The sequence below is a fragment of the Podarcis raffonei genome, chromosome 5, assembly GCF_027172205.1.
Source record: "Podarcis raffonei isolate rPodRaf1 chromosome 5, rPodRaf1.pri, whole genome shotgun sequence".
Lineage (NCBI taxonomy): Eukaryota > Metazoa > Chordata > Lepidosauria > Squamata > Lacertidae > Podarcis > Podarcis raffonei.
In genome coordinates this window covers 14,212,162-14,234,334 of record NC_070606.1, presented here as the reverse complement: position 1 = coordinate 14,234,334, position 22,173 = coordinate 14,212,162, and positions in this window count along the sequence as shown.

Below are 22,173 nucleotides of genomic sequence, written 5' to 3'. Positions count from 1 at the left end.
CTCACCACTATGAGCTGAATAAAGAGCATGAAATCCACTCTCGACTCAGAGTATATTTCATTGTCAAACCCTCCAACACTTCTCTGGTGAAAAAAGGGATGTCCTATTCAATAATAAATAATAATAGTTTTATTATTTATACCCCACCCATCTGACTGGGTCATGCCAGCCACGCTCAGCAGCTTGCAGGATAAAATAATATACAATAAAACATGAAACGTTTTTTAACTATATGCCTACAATATGGAAGTTAACAACTGGACAACAGAAATGGATTGTACACACTCTAATGGTAGCTGAGAGGCCGATATTGATAAACTGGAAGAGTAAAGAGATGATCTCCTTTAATCGGTGGATTGATAATATGGTAACACTTGCAACCTGTGAACAGACTGCTTACAAACATAGACTGCTTGGATAAATACGACAGTATTACGAATGAATTTATACAAAATGTAGTTGACTAATTTATATTAGGGCGCGGTCACAATTTCATGACAAATCTGACTTTTGGCAATTCACTCAAAAATGGTGCCAAACGGTTGCAAATGCTCCCATGAAAGGTTTGGCGGTTGAAACAGAAGGCTTTTTATCACAGGAAAAGAAATCAGCCCTCGACAACTTAACCAGCAGAAAAAGATGTTTTTGAAAAAATCCCTAAGCCCCAGGGTCACAATTTAATCAAAAATCTGACTTTCGGCAATTCATTCAAAAATGGTGCCAAACGGTTGCAAATACTCCCCTGAGAGGTTTGGCGGTCGAAACAGAAGGCTTTTTATCACAGGAAAAGAAATGAGCCCTCGACAACTTAACCGGCAGAAAAAGATTTTTTTGAAAAAATCCCTAAGCCCCGGGGTCACAATTTGATCAAAAATGTGACTTTCGGCATTTCACTCAAAAATGGTGCTAAACGGTTACAATTGCTCCCCTGAGAGGTTTGACGGTCGAAACGGAAGGCTTTTTATCACAGGAAAAGAAATCAGCCCTCGGTCACAATTTCATCAAAAATCCGACTTTCGGCCATTCACTCAAAAATGGTGCCAAAGGGTTGCAAATGCTCTCCTGAGACGTTTGGCGGTCGAAACAGAAGGCTTTTTATCACCGGACAAGATATCAACCCTCGACAACTTAACCAGCAGAAAAAGATGTTTTTGAAAAATCCCTAAGCCCCGGGGTCACAATTTCATCAGAAATCTGACTTTCGGCATTTCACTCAAAAATGGTGCCAAACGGTTGCAAATGCTCCCCTGATAGGTTTGGCGGTCGAAACAGAAGGGTTTTTCTCACAGGAAAAGAAATCAGCACACAACAACTTAACTGGCAGAAAAAGATTTTTTTGAAAAAATTGCTAATGCTCCCCTGAGATGTTGTCCACCGCCTGTGCCCCGTCCCTCATACCATGTGGTGTAAGAGAAAAATGAACAAATTCCTATGCCCCACAAGTAACCTAGAGATGCATTTTAAATAAATGCACACATAAAGTAGGAGTAAAGTAGGAGTAAAGTAGGTGTAAACTAGGAGTAAACTAGGTGTAAAGTAGGTGTAAACTAGGAGTAGATTAGGTGTAAACTGGGAGTAAACTAGGTGTAAAGTAGGAGTAAGGTAGGAGTAAATTAGCCAATCACATGCAGCCCATTGCGTAAATAATGTATATAAAGCAGATACTTTGAGGGAACATCCATTCGTCCTCACCACTATGAGATGCATTTTAAATAAATGCACACATAAAGTAGGAGTAAAGTAGGAGTAAAGTAGGTGTAAACTAGGAGTAAACTAGGTGTAAACTGGGAGTAAACTAGGTGTAAACTAGGTGTAAACTAGGAGTAAACTAGGTGTAACCCAGAGATACATTTTAAATAAATGCACACATAAAGTAGGAGTAAAGTAGGAGTAAAGTAGGTGTAAACAAGGAGTAAACTAGGTGTAAAGTAGGTTTAACCTAGGAGTAAAGTAGGAGTAAACTAGGAGTAAACTAGTTGTAAACTAGGTGTAAACTAGGTGTAAACTAGGAGTAAACTAGTTGTAACCCAGAGATGCATTTTAAATAAATGCACACATAAAGTAGGAGTAAAAAAGGAGTAAAGTAGGTGTAAACTAGGAGTAAACTAGGTGTAAAGTAGGTGTAAACTAGGAGTAAAGTAGGAGTAAACTAGGAGTAAAGTAGGAGTAAACTAGGTGTAAACTAGGAGTAAACTAGGTGTAAAGTAGGAGTAAACTAGGTGTAAAGTAGGAGTAAGGCAGGAGTAAATTAGCCAATCACATGCAGCCCATTGCGTAAATAATGTATATAAAGCAGATACTTTGAGGGAACATCCATTCGTCCTCACCACTATGAGATGCATTTTAAATAAATGCACACATAAAGTAGGAGTAAAGTAGGAGTAAAGTAGGTGTAAACTAGGAGTAAAGTAGGTGTAAACTGGGAGTAAACTAGGTGTAAAGTAGGAGTAAGTTAGGAGTAAATTAGCCAATCAAATGCAGCCCATTGTGTAAATAATGTATATAAAGCAGATACTTTGAGGGAACATCCATTCCTCCTCACCACTATGAGCTGAATAAAGAGCATGAAATCCACTCTCGACTCAGAGTATATTTCATTCTCAAACCCTCCAACACTTCTCTGGTGAAAAAAGGGATGTCCTATTCAATAATAAATAATAATAATAGTTGTATTATTTATACCCCACCCATCTGACTGGGTCGTGCCAGCCACGCTCAGCAGCTTGCAGGATAAAATAATATACAATAAAACATGAAACTTTTTTTAACTATATGCCTACAATATGGAAGTTAACAACTGGACAACAGAAATGGATTGTACACACTCTAATGGTAGCTGAGAGGCCGATATTGATAAACTGGAAGAGTAAAGAGATGATCTCCTTTAATCGGTGGATTGATAATATGGTAACACTTGCAACCTGTGATCGGACTGCTTACAAACATAGACTGCTTGGATAAATACGACAGTATTACGAATGAATTTATACAAAATGCAGTTGATTAATTTATATTAGGGCGCGGTCACAATTTCATGACAAATCTGACTTTCGGCAATTCACTCAAAAATGGTGCCAAACGGTTGCAAATGCTCCCCTGATAGGTTTGGCGCTCGAAACAGAAGGCTCTTTATCACAGGAAAAGAAATCAGCCCTCGACAACTTAAGCTGCTGAATGTTGTTTTTTTTGAAAAAATCCGTAAGCCCCGGGGTTACAATTTCATCAAAAATCTGACTTTCGGTCATTCACTCAAAAATGGTTCCAAACGGTTGCAACTGCTCCCCTGAGAGGTTTGGCGCTCGAAACAGAAGGCTTTTTATCACAGGAAAAGAAATCAGCCCTCGGTCACAATTTCATCAAAAATCCGACTTTCGGCCATTCACTCAAAAATGGTGCCAAAGGGTTGCAAATGCTCTCCTGAGACGTTTGGCGGTCGAAACATAAGGCTTTTTACCACCGGAGAAGATATCAACCCTCGACAACTTAACCGGCAGAAAAAGATGTTTTTGAAAAAATCCCTAAGCACAGGGGTCACAATTTGATCAAAAATCTGACTTTCGGCCATTCTCTCAAAAATGGTGCAAACGTTTGCAAATGCTCCCCTGAGAGGTTTGGCGCTCGAAACAGAAGGCTTTTTATCACCGGACAAGAATTCAGCCCTCGGTCAAAATTTCATCAGAAATCCGACTTTCGGCCATTCACTCAAAAATGGTGCCAATCGGTTGCAAATGCTCTCCTGAGACGTTTGGTGGTCGAAACAGAAGGCTTTTTATCAAAGGACAAGAAATCAGCCCTCAACAACTTAACCGGCAGAAAAAGATTTTTTTGAAAAAATAGCTAATGCTCCCCTGAGATGTTGTCCACCGCCTGTGCACCGTCCCTCATACCATGTGGTGTAAGAGAAAAATGAACAAATTCCTATGCCCCACAAGTAACCCAGAGATGCATTTTAAATAAATGCACACATAAAGTAGGAGTAAAGTAGGAGTAAAGTAGGAGTAAACTAGGTGTAAACTAGGTGTAAACTAGGTGTAAAGTAGGAGTAAAATAGGTGTAAACTAGGTGTAATGTAGGTGTACACTAGGAGTAAACTAGGTGTAAACTAGGAGTAAACTAGGTGTAAACTAGGAGTAAACTAGGTGTAAACTAGGAGTAAACTAGGAGTAAACTAGGAGTAAACTAGGTGTAAACTAGGAGTAAAGTAGGTGTAAACTAGGAGTAAAGTAGGTGTAAACTAGGAGTAAACTAGGAGTAAAGTAGGTGTAAACTAGGAGTAAACTAGGTATAAAGTAGGTGTAAACTAGGAGTAAACTAGGTTTAAAGTAGATGTAAACTAGGAGTAGACTAGGTGTAAACTGGGAGTAAACTAGGTGTAAACTAGGAGTAAACTAGGTTTAAAGTAGGAGTAAAGTAGGTGTAAACTAGGAATAATCTAGGTGTAAAGTAGGAGTAAGGCAGGAGTAAATTACCCAATCACATGCAGCCCATTATGTAAATAATGTATATAAAGCAGATACTTTGAGGGAACATCCATTCCTCCTCACCACTATGAGCTGAATAAAGAGCATGAAATCCACTCTCGACTCAGAGTATATTTCATTCTCAAACCCTCCAACACTTTTCTGGTGAAAAAAGGAATGTCCTATTCAATAATAAATAATAATAATAGTTTTATTATTTATACCCCACCCATCTGACTGGGTCGTGCCAGCCACGCTCAGCAGCTTGCAGGATAAAATAATATACAATAAAACATGAAACTTTTTTTAACTATATGCCTACAATATGGAAGTTAACAACTGGACAACAGAAATGGATTGTACACACTCTAATGTTAGCTGAGAGACCGATATTGATAAACTGGAAGAGTAAAGAGATGATCTCCTTTAATCGGTGGATTGATAATATGGTAACACTTGCAACCTGTGAACGGACTGCTTACAAACATAGACTGCTTGGATAAATACGACAGTATTACGAATGAATTTATACAAAATGTAGTTGACTAATTTATATTAGGGCGCGGTCACAATTTCATGACAAATCTGACTTTTGGCAATTCACTCAAAAATGGTGCCAAACGGTTGCAAATGCTCCCATGAAAGGTTTGGTGGTTGAAACAGAAGGCTTTTTATCACAGGAAAACAAATCAGCCCTCGACAAGGTAACCGCTAGAAATTTTTTTTTAAAAAAAAAATCGCTAAGCCCTGGGGTCACAATTTAATAAAAAATCTGACTTTTGGCAATTCACTCAAAATTGGTGCCAAACGGTTGCAAATGCTCCCATGAAAGGTTTGGCGGTTGAAACAGAAGGCTTTTTATCACAGAAAAAGAAATCAGCCCTCGACAACTCAACCGGGATAATTTTTTTTTTTTTTTTGAAAAATCACTAAGCCCCGGGGTCACAATTTCAACAAAAATCTGACTTTCGGCCATTCACTAGAAAATGGTGCCAAACGGTTGCAAATGCTCCCATGAAAGGTTTGGTGGTTGAAACAGAAGGCTTTTTATCACAGAAAAAGAAATCAGCCCTCGACAACTCAACCGGGATAATTTTTTTTTTTGTTTTTGAAAAATCACTAAGCCCCGGGGTCACAATTTCAACAAAAATCTGACTTTCGGCCATTCACTAGAAAATGGTGCCAAACGGTTGCAAATGCTCCCCTGAGAGGTTTGGCGGTTGAAACAGAAGGCTTTTTATCACAGGACAAGAAATCAGCCCTCGACAACTTAACCCGCAGAAAAAGATGTTTTTGAAAAAATCCCTAAGCCCCAGGGTCACAATTTGATCAAAAATCTGACTTTCGGCATTTCACTCAAAAATGGTGCCAAACGGTTGCAAATACTCCCTTGAGAGGTTTGGCGGTCGAAACAGAAGGCTTTTTATCACAGGAAAAGAAATCAGCCCTCGACAACTTAACGGGCAGAAAAAGATTTTTTTGAAAAAATCCCTAAGCCCCGGGGTTACAATTTCATCAAAAATCTGACTTTCGGCAATTAACTCAAAAATGGTGGCAAACGGTTGCAACTGCTCCCCTGAGAGGTTTGGCGCTCGAAACAGAAGGGTTTTTATCACAGGAAAAGAAATCAGCCCTCAGTCACAATTTCATCAAAAATCCGACTTTCGGCCATTCACTCAAAAATGGTGCCAAAGGGTTGCACATGCTCTCCTGAGACGTTTGGCGGTCGAAACAGAAGGCTTTTTATCACCGGAAAAGATATCAACCCTCGACAACTTAACCGGCAGAAAAAGATGTTTTTGAAAAAATCCCTAACCCCGGGGTCACAATTTGATCAAAAATCTGACTTTCGGCCATTCTCTCAAAAATGGTGCCAAACGTTTGCAATTACTCCCCTGAGAGGTTTGGCGGTCAAAACAGAAGGCTTTTTATCACGGGAAAAGAAATCAGCCCTCGACAACCTAACCAGAAGAAAAAGATTTTTTTGAAAAAATCCCCAAGCCCCGGGGGTCACAATTTCATCAGAAATCTGACTTTCGGCATTTCACTCAAAAATTGTGCCAAACGGTTGCAAATGCTCCCCTGATAGGTTTGGCGGTCGAAACAGAAGGGTTTTTATCACAGGAAAAGAAATCAGCCCTCGACAACTTAACCGGCAGAAAAAGATTTTTTTGAAAAAATCCCTAAGCCCCGGGGTCACAATTTCATCAAAAATCTGACTTTCGGCAATTCACTCAAAAATGGTGCCAAACTGTTGCAAACCCTCCCCTGAGAGGTTTGGCGGTCGAAACAGAAGGCTTTTTATCACAGGAAAAGAAATCAGCCCTCAACAACTTAACCGGCAGAAAAAGATTTTTTTGAAAAAATTGCTAATGCTCCCCTGAGATGTTGTCCACCGCCTGTGCACCGTCCCTCATACCATGTGGTGTAAGAGAAAAATGAACAAATTCCTATGCCCCACAAGTAACCCAGAGATGCATTTTAAATAAATGCACACATAAAGTAGGAGTAAAGTAGGTGTAAACTAGGAGTAAACTAGGTGTAAAGGAGGTGTAAACTAGGAGTAAAGTAGGAGTAAAGTAGGAGTAAACTAGGTGTGAACTAGGAGTAAACTAGGTGTAAACTAGGTGTAAACTAGGAGTAAACTAGGTGTAAAGTAGGAGTAAACTAGGTGTAAAGGAGGAGTAAGTCAGGAGTAAATTAGCCAATCACATGCAGCCCATTGTGTAAATAATGTATATAAAGCAGATACTTTGAGGGAACATCCATTCCTCCTCACCACTATGAGCTGAATAAAGAGCATGAAATCCACTCTCGACTCAGAGTATATTTCATTCTCAAACCCTCCAACACTTCTCTGGTGAAAAAAGGGATGTCCTATTCAATAATAAATAATAATAATAGTTTTATTATTTATACCCCACCCATCTGACTGGGTCGTGCCAGCCACGCTCAGCAGCTTGCAGGATAAAATAATATACAATAAAGCATGAAACTTTTTTTAACTATATGCCTACAATATGGAAATTAACAACTGGACAACAGAAATGGATTGTACACAATCAAATGGTAGCTGAGAGGCCGATATTGATAAACTGGAAGAGTAAAGAGATGATCTCCTTTAACCGGTGGATTGATAATATGGTAACACTTGCAACCTGTGAACGGACTGCTTACAAACATAGACTGCTTGGATAAATACGACAGTATTACGAATGAATTTATACAAAATGTAGTTGACTAATTTATATTAGGGCGCGGTCACAATTTCATGACAAATCTGACTTTTGGCAATTCACTCAAAAATGGTGCCAAACGGTTGCAAATGCTCCCATGAAAGGTTTGGTGGTTGAAACAGAAGGCTTTTTATCACAGGAAAACAAATCAGCCCTCGACAAGGTAACCGCTAGAAATTTTTTTTTTTTTAAAAATCGCTAAGCCCCGGGGTCACAATTTAATAAAAAATCTGACTTTTGGCAATTCACTCAAAAATGGTGCCAAAGGGTTGCACATGCTCTCCTGAGACGTTTGGCGGTCGAAACAGAAGGCTTTTTATCACCGGAAAAGATATCAACCCTCGACAACTTAACCAGCAGAAAAAGATGTTTTTGAAAAAATCCCTAAGCCCCGGGGTCACAATTTGATCAAAAATCTGACTTTCGGCCATTCTCTCAAAAATGGTGCCAAACGTTTGCAATTACTCCCCTGAGAGGTTTGGCGGTCAAAACAGAAGGCTTTTTATCACGGGAAAAGAAATCAGCCCTCGACAACCTAACCAGAAGAAAAAGATTTTTTTGAAAAACTCCCCAAGCCCCGGGGTCACAATTTCATCAGAAATCTGACTTTCGGCATTTCACTCAAAAATGGTGCCAAACGGTTACAAATACTCCCCTGAGAGGTTTGGCGGCCGAAACAGAAGGCTTTTTATCACAGTAAAAGAAATCAGCCCTCGACAACTTAACCGGCAGAAAAAGATTTTTTTTGAAAAAATCCCTAAGCCCCAGGGTCACAATTTCATCAAAAATCCAACTTTCGGCAATTCACTCAAAAATGGAGCCAATCGGTTGCAAATGCTCCCCTGAGAGGTTTGGCGGTTGAAACAGAAGGCTTTTTATCACAGGACAAGAAATCAGCCCTCGACAACTTAACCAGGAGAAAAAGATTTTTTTGAAAAAATCCCTAAGCCCCGGGGTCACAATTTGATCAAAAATCTGACTTTCGGCCATTCTCTCAAAAATGGTGCCAAACGTTTGCAATTACTCGGCTGAGAGGTTTGGCGGTCGAAACAGAAGGCTTTTTACTACGGGAAAAGAAATCAGCCCTCGACAACCTAACCAGAAGAAAAAGATTTTTTTGAAAAAATCCCCAAGCCCTGGGGTCACAATTTCATCAGAAATCCGACTTTCGGAATTTCACTCAAAAATGGTGCCAAACGGTTGCAAATGCTCCCCTGATAGGTTTGGCGGTCGAAACAGAAGGGTTTTTATCACAGGAAAAGAAATCAGCCCTCGACAACTTAACCGGCAGAAAAAGATTTTTTTGAAAAAATCCCTAAGACCCGGGGTCACAATTTCATCAAAAATCTGACTTTCAGCAATTCACTCAAAAATGGTGCCAAACTGTTGCAAATCCTCCCCTGAGAGGTTTGGCGGTCGAAACAGAAGGCTTTTTATCACAGGAAAAGAAATCAGCCCTCAACAACTTAACCGGCAGAAAAAGATTTTTTTGAAAAAATTGCTAATGCTCCCCTGAGATGTTGTCCACCGCCTGTGCACCGTCCCTCATACCATGTGGTGTAAGAGAAAAATGAACAAATTCCTATGCCCCACAAGTAACCCAGGGATGCATTTTAAATAAATGCACACATAAAGTAGGAGTAAAGTAGGTGTAAACTAGGTGTAAAGTAGGTGTAAACTAGGAGTAAACTAGGAGTAAAGTAGGTGTAAACTAGGTGTAAACTAGGAGTAAACTAGGTGTAAAGGCGGTTGAAACAGAAGGCTTTTTAACACAGGAAAAGAAATCAGCCCTCGACAAGTTAACCGCGAGAAATTTTTTTTTTAAAAAAAATCGCTAAGCCCCGGGGTCACCATTTCATCAAAAATCTGACTTTTGGCAATTCACTAAGAAATGGTGCCAAACGGTTGCAAATGCTCCCCTGAGAGGTTTGGCGGTTGAAACAGAAGGCTTTTTATCACAGGACAAGAAATCAGCCCTCGACAACTTAACCCGCAGAAAAAGATGTTCTTGAAAAAATCCCAAACCCCAGGGTCACAATATAATCAAAAATCTGACTTTCGGCAATTCATTCAAAAATGGTGCCAAACGGTTGCAAATGCTCCCCTGAGAGGTTTGGCGGCCGAAACAGAAGGTTTTTATCACAGGAAAAGAAATCAGCCCTCGACAACTTAACCGGCAGAAAAAGATTTTTTTGAAAAAATCCCTAAGCCCCAGGGTCACAATTTCATCAAAAATCCGACTTTCGGCAATTAACTCAAAAATGGTGGCAAACGGTTGCAAGTGCTCCCCTGAGAGGTTTGGCGCTCGAAACAGAAGGCTTTTTATCACAGGAAAAGAAATCAGCCCTCGTTCACAATTTCATCGAAAATCCGCCTTTCGGCCATTCACTCAAAAATGGTGCCAAAGGGTTGCAAATGCTCTCCTGAGACGTTTGGCGGTCGAAACAGAAGGCTTTTTATCACCGGACAAGATATCAACCCTCGACAACTTAACCGGCAGAAAAAGATGTTTTTGAAAAAATCCCTAAGCCCCGGGGTGACAATTTCATCAGAAATCTGACTTTTGGCAATTCACTCAAAAATGGAGCCAATCGGTTGCAAATGCTCCCCTGAGAGGTTTGGCGTTTGAAACAGAAGGCTTTTTATCACAGGACAAGAAATCAGCCCTCGACAACCTAACCAGAAGAAAAAGATTTTTTTGAAAAAATCCCTAAGCCCCGGGGTCACAATTTGATCAAAAATCTGACTTTCGGCCATTCTCTCAAAAATGGTGCCAAACGGTTGCAAATGCTCCCCTGAGAGGTTTGGCGGTCGAAACAGAAGGGTTTTTATCACAGGAAAAGAAATCAGCCCTCGACAACTTCACCGGCAGAAAAAGATTTTTTTGAAGAATTGCTAATGCTCCCCTGAGATGTTGTCCACCGCCTGTGCACCGTCCCTCATACGATGTGGTGTAAGAGAAAAATGAACAAATTCCTATGCCCCACAAGTAACCCAGAGATGCATTTTAAATAAATGCACACATAAAGTAGTAGTAAAGTAGGAGTAAAGTAGGTGTAAACTAGGAGTAAACTAGGTGTAAAGTAGGTGTAAACTAGGAGTAAACTAGGAGTAAAGTAGGAGTAGACTAGGTGTAAACTAGGTGTAAACTAGGTGTAAACTAGGTGTAAAGTAGGAGTAAACTAGGAGTAAACTAGGTGTAAACTAGGTGTAAACTAGGAGTAAACTAGGTGTAAAGTAGGAGTAAGGCAGGAGTAAATTAGCCAATCACATGCAGCCCATTGTGTAAATAATGTATATAAAGCAGATACTTTGAGGGAACATCCATTCGTCCTCACCACTATGAGATGCATTTTAAATAAATGCACACATAAAGTAGGAGTAAAGTAGGAGTAAAGTAGGTGAAAAGTAGAAGTAAACTAGGTGTAAACTGGGAGTAAACTAAGTGTAAAGTAGGAGTAAGTTAGGAGTAAATTAGCCAATCACATGCAGCCCATTGTGTAAATAATGTATATAAAGCAGATAGTTTGAGGGAACATCCATTCCTCCTCACCACTATGAGCTGAATAAAGAGCATGAAATCCACTCTCGACTCAGAGTATATTTCATTGTCAAACCCTCCAACACTTCTCTGGTGAAAAAAGGGATGTCCTATTCAATAATAAATAATAATAATAGTTTTATTATTTATACCCCACCCATCTGACTGGGTCGTTCCAGCCACGCTCAGCAGCTTGCAGGATAAAATAATATACAATAAAACATGAAACTTTTTTTAACTATATGCCTACAATATGGAAGTTAACAACTGGACAACAGAAATGGATTGTACACACTCTAATGGTAGCTGAGAGGCCGATATTGATAAACTGGAAGAGTAAAGAGATGATCTCCTTTAATCGGTGGATTGATAATATGGTAACACTTGCAACCTGTGATCGGACTGCTTACAAACATAGACTGCTTGGATAAATACGACAGTATTACGAATGAATTTATACAAAATGTAGTTGACTAATTTATATTAGGGCGCGGTCACAATTTCATGACAAATCTGACTTTTGGCAATTCACTCAAAAATGGTGCCAAACGGTTGCAAATGCTCCCATGAAAGGTTTGGCGGTTGAAACAGAAGGCTTTTTATCACAGGACAGGAAATCAGCCCTCGACAAGTTAACCGCTAGAAATTTTTTTTTTTTTAAAAATCGCTAAGCCCCGGGGTCACAATTTCATAAAAAATCTGACTTTCGGCATTTCACTCAAAAATGGTACCAAACGGTTGCAAATGCTAGGAGTAAACTAGGAGTAAACTAGGTGTAAAGTAGGAGTAGACTAGGTGTAAAGGAGAAGTAAACTAGGTGTAAAGTAGGAGTAAGGCAGGAGCAAATTAGCCAATCACATGCAGCCCATTTTGTAAATAATGTATATAAAGCAATTTAACCGGGAGAAAAAGATTTTTTTGAAAAAATTGCTAATGCTCCCCTGAGATGTTGTCCACCGCCTGTGCACCGTCCCTCAGACCATGTGGTGTAAGAGAAAAATGAACAAATTCCTATGCCCCACAAGTAACCCAGAGATGCATTTTAAATAAATGCACACATAAAGTAGGAGTAAAGTAGGAGTAAAGTAGGTGTAAACTAGGAGTAAACTAGGTGTGAAGTAGGTGTAAACTAGGAGTAAAGTAGGAGTAAAGTTGGAGTAAACTAGGTGTAAACTAGGTGTAAACTAGGAGTAAACTAGGTGTAAACTAGGTGTAAACTAGGAGTAAGGCAGGAATAAATTAGCCAATCACATGCAGCCCATTGTGTAAATAATGTATATAAAGCAGATACTTTGAGGGAACATCCATTCATCCTCACCACTATGAGATGCATTTTAAATAAATGCACACATAAAGTAGGAGTAAAGTAGGAGTAAAGTAGGTGTAAACTACGAGTAAACTAGGTGTAAACTGGGAGTAAACTAGGTGTAAAGTAGGAGTAAGTTAGGAGTAAATTAGCCAATCACATGCAGCCCATTGTGTAAATAATGTATATAAAACAGATACTTTGAGGGAACATCCATTCCTCCTCACCACTATGAGCTGAATAAAGAGCATGAAATCCACTCTCGACTCAGAGTATATTTCATTGTCAAACCCTCCAACACTTCTCTGGTGAAAAAAGGGATGTCCTATTCAATAATAAATAATAATAATAGTTTTATTATTTATACCCCACCCATCTGACTGGGTCGTTCCAGCCACGCTCAGCAGCTTGCAGGATAAAATAATATACAATAAAACATGAAACGTTTTTTAACTATATGCCTACAATATGGAAGTTAACAACTGGACAACAGAAATGGATTGTACACACTCTAATGGTAGCTGAGAGGCCGATATTGATAAACTGGAAGAGTAAAGAGATGATCTCCTTTAATCGGTGGATTGATAATATGGTAACACTTGCAACCTGTGAACAGACTGCTTACAAACATAGACTGCTTGGATAAATACGACAGTATTACGAATGAATTTATACAAAATGTAGTTGACTAATTTATATTAGGGCGCGGTCACAATTTCATGACAAATCTGACTTTTGGCAATTCACTCAAAAATGGTGCCAAACGGTTGCAAATGCTCCCATGAAAGGTTTGGCGGTTGAAACAGAAGGCTTTTTATCACAGGAAAAGAAATCAGCCCTCGACAACTTAACCAGCAGAAAAAGATGTTTTTGAAAAAATCCCTAAGCCCCAGGGTCACAATTTAATCAAAAATCTGACTTTCGGCAATTCATTCAAAAATGGTGCCAAACGGTTGCAAATACTCCCCTGAGAGGTTTGGCGGTCGAAACAGAAGGCTTTTTATCACAGGAAAAGAAATGAGCCCTCGACAACTTAACCGGCAGAAAAAGATTTTTTTGAAAAAATCCCTAAGCCCCGGGGTCACAATTTGATCAAAAATGTGACTTTCGGCATTTCACTCAAAAATGGTGCTAAACGGTTACAATTGCTCCCCTGAGAGGTTTGACGGTCGAAACGGAAGGCTTTTTATCACAGGAAAAGAAATCAGCCCTCGGTCACAATTTCATCAAAAATCCGACTTTCGGCCATTCACTCAAAAATGGTGCCAAAGGGTTGCAAATGCTCTCCTGAGACGTTTGGCGGTCGAAACAGAAGGCTTTTTATCACCGGACAAGATATCAACCCTCGACAACTTAACCAGCAGAAAAAGATGTTTTTGAAAAATCCCTAAGCCCCGGGGTCACAATTTCATCAGAAATCTGACTTTCGGCATTTCACTCAAAAATGGTGCCAAACGGTTGCAAATGCTCCCCTGATAGGTTTGGCGGTCGAAACAGAAGGGTTTTTATCACAGGAAAAGAAATCAGCACACAACAACTTAACTGGCAGAAAAAGATTTTTTTGAAAAAATTGCTAATGCTCCCCTGAGATGTTGTCCACCGCCTGTGCCCCGTCCCTCATACCATGTGGTGTAAGAGAAAAATGAACAAATTCCTATGCCCCACAAGTAACCTAGAGATGCATTTTAAATAAATGCACACATAAAGTAGGAGTAAAGTAGGAGTAAAGTAGGTGTAAACTATGAGTAAACTAGGTGTAAAGTAGGTGTAAACTAGGAGTAGATTAGGTGTAAACTGGGAGTAAACTAGGTGTAAAGTAGGAGTAAGGTAGGAGTAAATTAGCCAATCACATGCAGCCCATTGCGTAAATAATGTATATAAAGCAGATACTTTGAGGGAACATCCATTCGTCCTCACCACTATGAGATGCATTTTAAATAAATGCACACATAAAGTAGGAGTAAAGTAGGAGTAAAGTAGGTGTAAACTAGGAGTAAACTAGGTGTAAACTGGGAGTAAACTAGGTGTAAACTAGGAGTAAACTAGGTGTAACCCAGAGATACATTTTAAATAAATGCACACATAAAGTAGGAGTAAAGTAGGAGTAAAGTAGGTGTAAACAAGGAGTAAACTAGGTGTAAAGTAGGTTTAACCTAGGAGTAAAGTAGGAGTAAAGTAGGAGTAAACTAGGAGTAAACTAGTTGTAAACTAGGTGTAAACTAGGTGTAAACTAGGAGTAAACTAGTTGTAACCCAGAGATGCATTTTAAATAAATGCACACATAAAGTAGGAGTAAAAAAGGAGTAAAGTAGGTGTAAACTAGGAGTAAACTAGGTGTAAAGTAGGTGTAAACTAGGAGTAAAGTAGGAGTAAACTAGGAGTAAAGTAGGAGTAAACTAGGTGTAAACTAGGAGTAAACTAGGTGTAAAGTAGGAGTAAACTAGGTGTAAAGTAGGAGTAAGGCAGGAGTAAATTAGCCAATCACATGCAGCCCATTGCGTAAATAATGTATATAAAGCAGATACTTTGAGGGAACATCCATTCGTCCTCACCACTATGAGATGCATTTTAAATAAATGCACACATAAAGTAGGAGTAAAGTAGGAGTAAAGTAGGTGTAAACTAGGAGTAAAGTAGGTGTAAACTGGGAGTAAACTAGGTGTAAAGTAGGAGTAAGTTAGGAGTAAATTAGCCAATCACATGCAGCCCATTGTGTAAATAATGTATATAAAGCAGATACTTTGAGGGAACATCCATTCCTCCTCACCACTATGAGCTGAATAAAGAGCATGAAATCCACTCTCGACTCAGAGTATATTTCATTCTCAAACCCTCCAACACTTCTCTGGTGAAAAAAGGGATGTCCTATTCAATAATAAATAATAATAATAGTTGTATTATTTATACCCCACCCATCTGACTGGGTCGTGCCAGCCACGCTCAGCAGCTTGCAGGATAAAATAATATACAATAAAACATGAAACTTTTTTTAACTATATGCCTACAATATGGAAGTTAACAACTGGACAACAGAAATGGATTGTACACACTCTAATGGTAGCTGAGAGGCCGATATTGATAAACTGGAAGAGTAAAGAGATGATCTCCTTTAATCGGTGGATTGATAATATGGTAACACTTGCAACCTGTGATCGGACTGCTTACAAACATAGACTGCTTGGATAAATACGACAGTATTACGAATGAATTTATACAAAATGCAGTTGATTAATTTATATTAGGGCGCGGTCACAATTTCATGACAAATCTGACTTTCGGCAATTCACTCAAAAATGGTGCCAAACGGTTGCAAATGCTCCCCTGATAGGTTTGGCGCTCGAAACAGAAGGCTCTTTATCACAGGAAAAGAAATCAGCCCTCGACAACTTAAGCTGCTGAATGTTGTTTTTTTTGAAAAAATCCGTAAGCCCCGGGGTTACAATTTCATCAAAAATCTGACTTTCGGTCATTCACTCAAAAATGGTTCCAAACGGTTGCAACTGCTCCCCTGAGAGGTTTGGCGCTCGAAACAGAAGGCTTTTTATCACAGGAAAAGAAATCAGCCCTCGGTCACAATTTCATCAAAAATCCGACTTTCGGCCATTCACTCAAAAATGGTGCCAAAGGGTTGCAAATGCTCTCCTGAGACGTTTGGCGGTCGAAACATAAGGCTTTTTACCACCGGAGAAGATATCAACCCTCGACAACTTAACCGGCAGAAAAAGATGTTTTTGAAAAAATCCCTAAGCACAGGGGTCACAATTTGATCAAAAATCTGACTTTCGGCCATTCTCTCAAAAATGGTGCAAACGTTTGCAAATGCTCCCCTGAGAGGTTTGGCGCTCGAAACAGAAGGCTTTTTATCACCGGACAAGAATTCAGCCCTCGGTCACAATTTCATCAGAAATCCGACTTTCGGCCATTCACTCAAAAATGGTGCCAATCGGTTGCAAATGCTCTCCTGAGACGTTTGGTGGTCGAAACAGAAGGCTTTTTATCACAGGAAAAGAAATCAGCCCTCAACAACTTAACCGGCAGAAAAAGATTTTTTTGAAAGAATCCCTAAGCCCCGGGGTCACAATTTCATCAGAAATCTGACTTTCGGCAATTCACTCAAAAATGGTGCCAAACGGTTGCAAATGCTCCCCTGATAGGTTTGTCTGTGGAACAGAAGCCTTTTTATCACAGGACAAGAAATCAGCCCTCGATAACTTAAGCTGCTGAATGTTGTTTTTTTTGAAAAAATCCCTAAGCCCCGGGGTCACAATTTCATAAAAAATCTGACTTTCAGCAATTCACTCAAAAATGGTGCCAAACTGTTGCAAACCCTCCCCTGAGAGGTTTGGCGCTCGAAACAGAAGGCTCTTTATCACAGGAAAAGAAATCAGCCCTCGACAACTTAAGCTGCTGAATGTTGTTTTTTTTGAAAAAATCCGTAAGCCCCGGGGTTACAATTTCATCAAAAATCTGACTTTCGGTCATTCACTCAAAAATGGTTCCAAACGGTTGCAACTGCTCCCCTGAGAGGTTTGGCGCTCGAAACAGAAGGCTTTTTATCACAGGAAAAGAAATCAGCCCTCGGTCACAATTTCATCAAAAATCCGACTTTCGGCCATTCACTCAAAAATGGTGCCAAAGGGTTGCAAATGCTCTCCTGAGACGTTTGGCGGTCGAAACATAAGGCTTTTTACCACCGGAGAAGATATCAACCCTCGACAACTTAACCGGCAGAAAAAGATGTTTTTGAAAAAATCCCTAAGCACAGGGGTCACAATTTGATCAAAAATCTGACTTTCGGCCATTCTCTCAAAAATGGTGCAAACGTTTGCAAATGCTCCCCTGAGAGGTTTGGCGCTCGAAACAGAAGGCTTTTTATCACCGGACAAGAATTCAGCCCTCGGTCACAATTTCATCAGAAATCCGACTTTCGGCCATTCACTCAAAAATGGTGCCAATCGGTTGCAAATGCTCTCCTGAGACGTTTGGTGGTCGAAACAGAAGGCTTTTTATCACAGGAAAAGAAATCAGCCCTCAACAACTTAACCGGCAGAAAAAGATTTTTTTGAAAGAATCCCTAAGCCCCGGGGTCACAATTTCATCAGAAATCTGACTTTCGGCAATTCACTCAAAAATGGTGCCAAACGGTTGCAAATGCTCCCCTGATAGGTTTGTCTGTCGAAACAGAAGCCTTTTTATCACAGGACAAGAAATCAGCCCTCGATAACTTAAGCTGCTGAATGTTGTTTTTTTTGAAAAAATCCCTAAGCCCCGGGGTCACAATTTCATAAAAAATCTGACTTTCAGCAATTCACTCAAAAATGGTGCCAAACTGTTGCAAACCCTCCCCTGAGAGGTTTGGCGGTCGAAACAGAAGGCTCTTTATCACAGGAAAAGAAATCAGCCCTCCACAACGTAAGCTGCATAATTTTTTTTTAAAAAAAATCCCTAAGCCCCGGGGTCACAATTTCATCAGAAATCTGACTCTCGGCAATTCACTCAAAAATGGAGCCAAACGATTGCAATTGCTCCCCTGAGAGGTCTGGCGCTCGAAACAGAAGGCTTTTTATCGCAGGAAAAGAAATCAGCCCTCGGTCACAATTTCATCAAAAATCTGACTTTCGGTCATTCACTCAAAAATGGTGCCAAAGAGTTGCAAATGCTCCCCTGAGATGTTTGGCGGTCGAAACAGAAGGCTTTTTATCACAGGAAAAGAAATCTGCCCTCGACAACTTAAGCTGCATAATTTTTTTTTTAAAAAAATCCCTAAGCCCCGGGGTCACAATTTCATCAGAAATCTGACTCTCGGCAATTCACTCAAAAATGGAGCCAAACGACTGCAATTGCTCCCCTGAGAGGTCTGTCGCTCGAAAAAGAAGCCTTTTTATCGCAGGAAAAGAAATCAGCCCTCGGTCACAATTTCATCAAAAATCCGACTTTCGGCAATTCACTCAAAAATGGTGCCAAAGGGTGTCAAATGCTCTCCTGAGATGTTTGGCGGTCATAAAAGAAGGTTTTTTATCAAAGGAAAAGAAGCCAGCCTTCGACAACTTAACCGGCAGAAAAATATTTTTTTGAAAAAATCCCTAAGCCCCGGTGTCACAATTTCATCAAAAATCTGACTTTCGGCAATTCACTCAAAAATGGTGCCAAACGGTTGCAAATGCTCCCCTGATAGGTTTGTCTGTTGAAACAGAAGGCTTTTTATCACAGGACAAGAAATCAGCCCTCGATAACTTAAGCTGCTGAATGTTGTTTTTTTTGAAAAAATCCCTAAGCCCCGGGGTCACAATTTCATAAAAAATCTGACTTTCAGCAATTCACTCAAAAATGGTGCCAAATGGTTGCAAATGCTCCCCTGATAGGTTTGGCGCTCGAAACAGAAGGCTCTTTATCACAGGAAAAGAAATCAGCCCTCCACAACTTAAGCTGCATAATTTTTTTTTTAAAAAAATCCCTAAGCCCCGGGGTCACAATTTCATCAGAAATCTGACTCTCGGCAATTCACTCAAAAATGGAGCCAAACGGTTGCAATTGCTCTCCTGAGAGGTTTGGCGGTCGAAACAGAAGGCTTTTTATCAAAGGAAAAGAAGCCAGCCTTCGACAACTTAACCGGCAGAAAAATATTTTTTTGAAAAAATCCCTAACCCCCAGGATCACAATTTCATCAAAAATCTGACTTTCGGCATTTGACTCAAAAATGGTGCCAAACTTTTGCAATTCCTCCCCTGAGAGGTTTGGCCGTCGAAACAGAAGGCTTTTTATCACAGGAAAAGAAATCAGCCCTCGACAACCTAACCAGAAGAAAAAGATTATTTTGAGAAAATCCCTAAGCCCCGGCGTCACAATTTCATCAAATATCCGACTTTCGGCAATTCACTCAAAAATGGTGCCAAACGGTTGCAATTCCTCCCCTGAGAGGTTTGGCGGTCGAAACAGAAGGCTTTTTATCACAGGAAAAGAAACCAGCCCTCGACAACTTAAGCTGCATAATTTTTTTTTAAACAAAATCCCTAAGCCCCGGGGTCACAATTTCATCAGAAATCTGCCTCTCGGCAATTCCCTCAAAAATGGAGCCAAACGATTGCAATTGCTCCCCTGAGAGGTTTGGCGGTCGAAACAGAAGGCTTTTTATCACCGGACAAGAATTCAGCCCTCGGTCACAATTTCATCAGAAATCCGACTTTCGACCATTCACTCAAAAATGGTGCCAATCGGTTGCAAATGCTCTCCTGAGACGTTTGGCGGTCGAAACAGAAGGCTTTTTATCACAGGAAAAGAAACCAGCCCTCGACAACTTAACCGGCAGAAAAAGATTTTTTTGAAAAAATCCCTAAGCCCCGGGGTCACAATTTCATCAAAAATCTGACTTTTGGCAATTCACTCAAAAATGGTGCCAAACGGTTGCAAATGCTCCCCTGATAGGTTTGTCTGTCGAAACAGAAGGCTTTTTATCACAGGAAAAGAAATCAGCCCTCAACAACTTAACCGGAAGAAAAAGATTTTTTTGTAAAAATCCCTAAGCCCCGGGGTCACAATTTCATCAAAAATCTGACTTTCGGCCATTCACTTAAAAATGGTGCCAAACGGTTTCAAATGCTCCCCTGATAGGTTTGGCGGTCGAAACAGAAGGCTTTTTATCACAGGAAAAGAAATCAGCCCTCGACAACTTAAGCGGCAGAAAAGGATTTTTTTGAAAAAATCCCTAAGCTGCGGGGTCAGATTTTCATCAAAAATCTGACTTTCGGTCATTCACTCAAAAATGGTGCCAAACGGTTGCAAATGCTCCCCTGAGGTGTTTGGCGGTCGAAACAGAAGGCTCTTTATCACAGGAAAAGAAATCAGCCCTCAACAACTTAACCGGCAGAAAAAGATTTTTTTGAAAAAAATCCCTAAGCCCCGGGGTCACAATTTCATCAGAAATCTGACTTTCGGCAATTCACTCAAAAATGGTGCCAAACGGTTGCAAATCCTCCCCTGAGAGGTTTGGTCGTCGAAAAAGTAGGCTTTATATCACAGAGCAAGAAATCAGCCATGGACAACTTAACCGGCAGAAAAATGGTGCCAAACGGTTGCAAATGCTCCCCAGAGAGGTTTGGCGTTCGAAACAGAAGGCTTTTTATCACCGGACAAGAATTCAGCCCTCGGTCACAATTTCATCAAAAATCTGACTTTCGGCAATTCACTCAAAAATGGTGCCAAATGGTTGCAAATGCTCCCCTGATAGGTTTGGCGGTCGAAACAGAAGGCTTTTTATCACAGGAAAAGAAATCAGCCCTCGAGAACTTAAGATGCATATTTATTTATTTTTTTCAAAAAATTCCTAACCCCCGGGGTCACAATTTCATCAGAAATCTGACTTTCAGCAATTCACTCAAAAATGGAGCCAAACGGTTGCAAATGCTCCCCTGAACGGTTTGGCGGTTGAAACAGAAGGCTTTTTATCACAGGAAAAGAAATCAGCCCTCAACAACTTAACCAGCAGAAAAAGATTTTTTTGAAAAAATCCCTAAGCCCTGGGGTCACAATTTCAAGAAAAATCTGACTTTCGGCCATTCACTCAAAAATGGTGCCAAACGTTTGCAATTCCTCCCCTGAGAGGTTGGGCGGTCGAAGCAGAAGGCTTTTAATCAGAGGAAAAGAAATCAGCCCTCGACAACTTAACCAGCAGAAAAATATTTTTTTGAAAAAATCCCTAAGCCCCGGAGTCACAATTTCATCAAAAATCTCACTTTCGGCAATTCGCTCAAAAATGGTGCCAAACGGTTGCAAATGCTCCCCTGAGAGGTTTGGCAGTTGAAACAGAAGGCTTTTTATCACAGGAAATCAGCCCAAGACAACTTAACCGGCAGAAAAATGGTGCCAATCAGAGCAAGAAATCAGCCATTGACAAGTTAACCGGCAGAAAAATGGTGCCAATCAGAGCAAGAAATCAGCCATGGACAACTTAACCAGCAGAAAAATGGTGCCAATCGGTTGCAAATGCTCCCGTGAGAGGTTTGGCGGTCGAAACAGAAGGCTTTTTCTCACAGGAAAAGAAATCAGCCCTCGACAACTTAACCGGCAGAAAAAGATTTTTTTGAAAAAATCCCTAAGCCCCGGGGTCACAATTTCATCAAAAATCTGACTTTCGGCATTTCACTCAAAAATGGTGCCAAACGGTTGCAAATGCTCCCGTGAGAGGATTGGCGGTCAAAACAGAAGGCTTTTTATCACGGGAAAAGAAATCAGCCCAAGACAACTTAACCGGCAGAATTTTTTTTTTTTGAAAAAATCCCTAAGCCCCGGGGTCACAATTTCATCAAAAATCTGACTTTCGGCATTTCACTCAAAAATGGTGCCAAACGGTTGCAAATGCTCCCCTGAGAGGTTTGGCAGTTGAAACAGAAGGCTTTTTATCACAGGAAAAGAAATCAGCCCTCGACAACTTAAGCTGCAGAATTTTTTTTTTTTTTTAAAAATCCCTAAGCCCCGGGGTCACAATTTCATCAGAAATCTGACTTTCGGCAATTCACTCAAAAATGGAGCCAAACGGTTGCAAATGCACCCCTGAGAGGTTTGGCGGTCGAAAACGAAGGCTTTTTATCACAAGAAAAGAAATCAGCCCTCAACAACTTAACAGGCAGAAAAAGA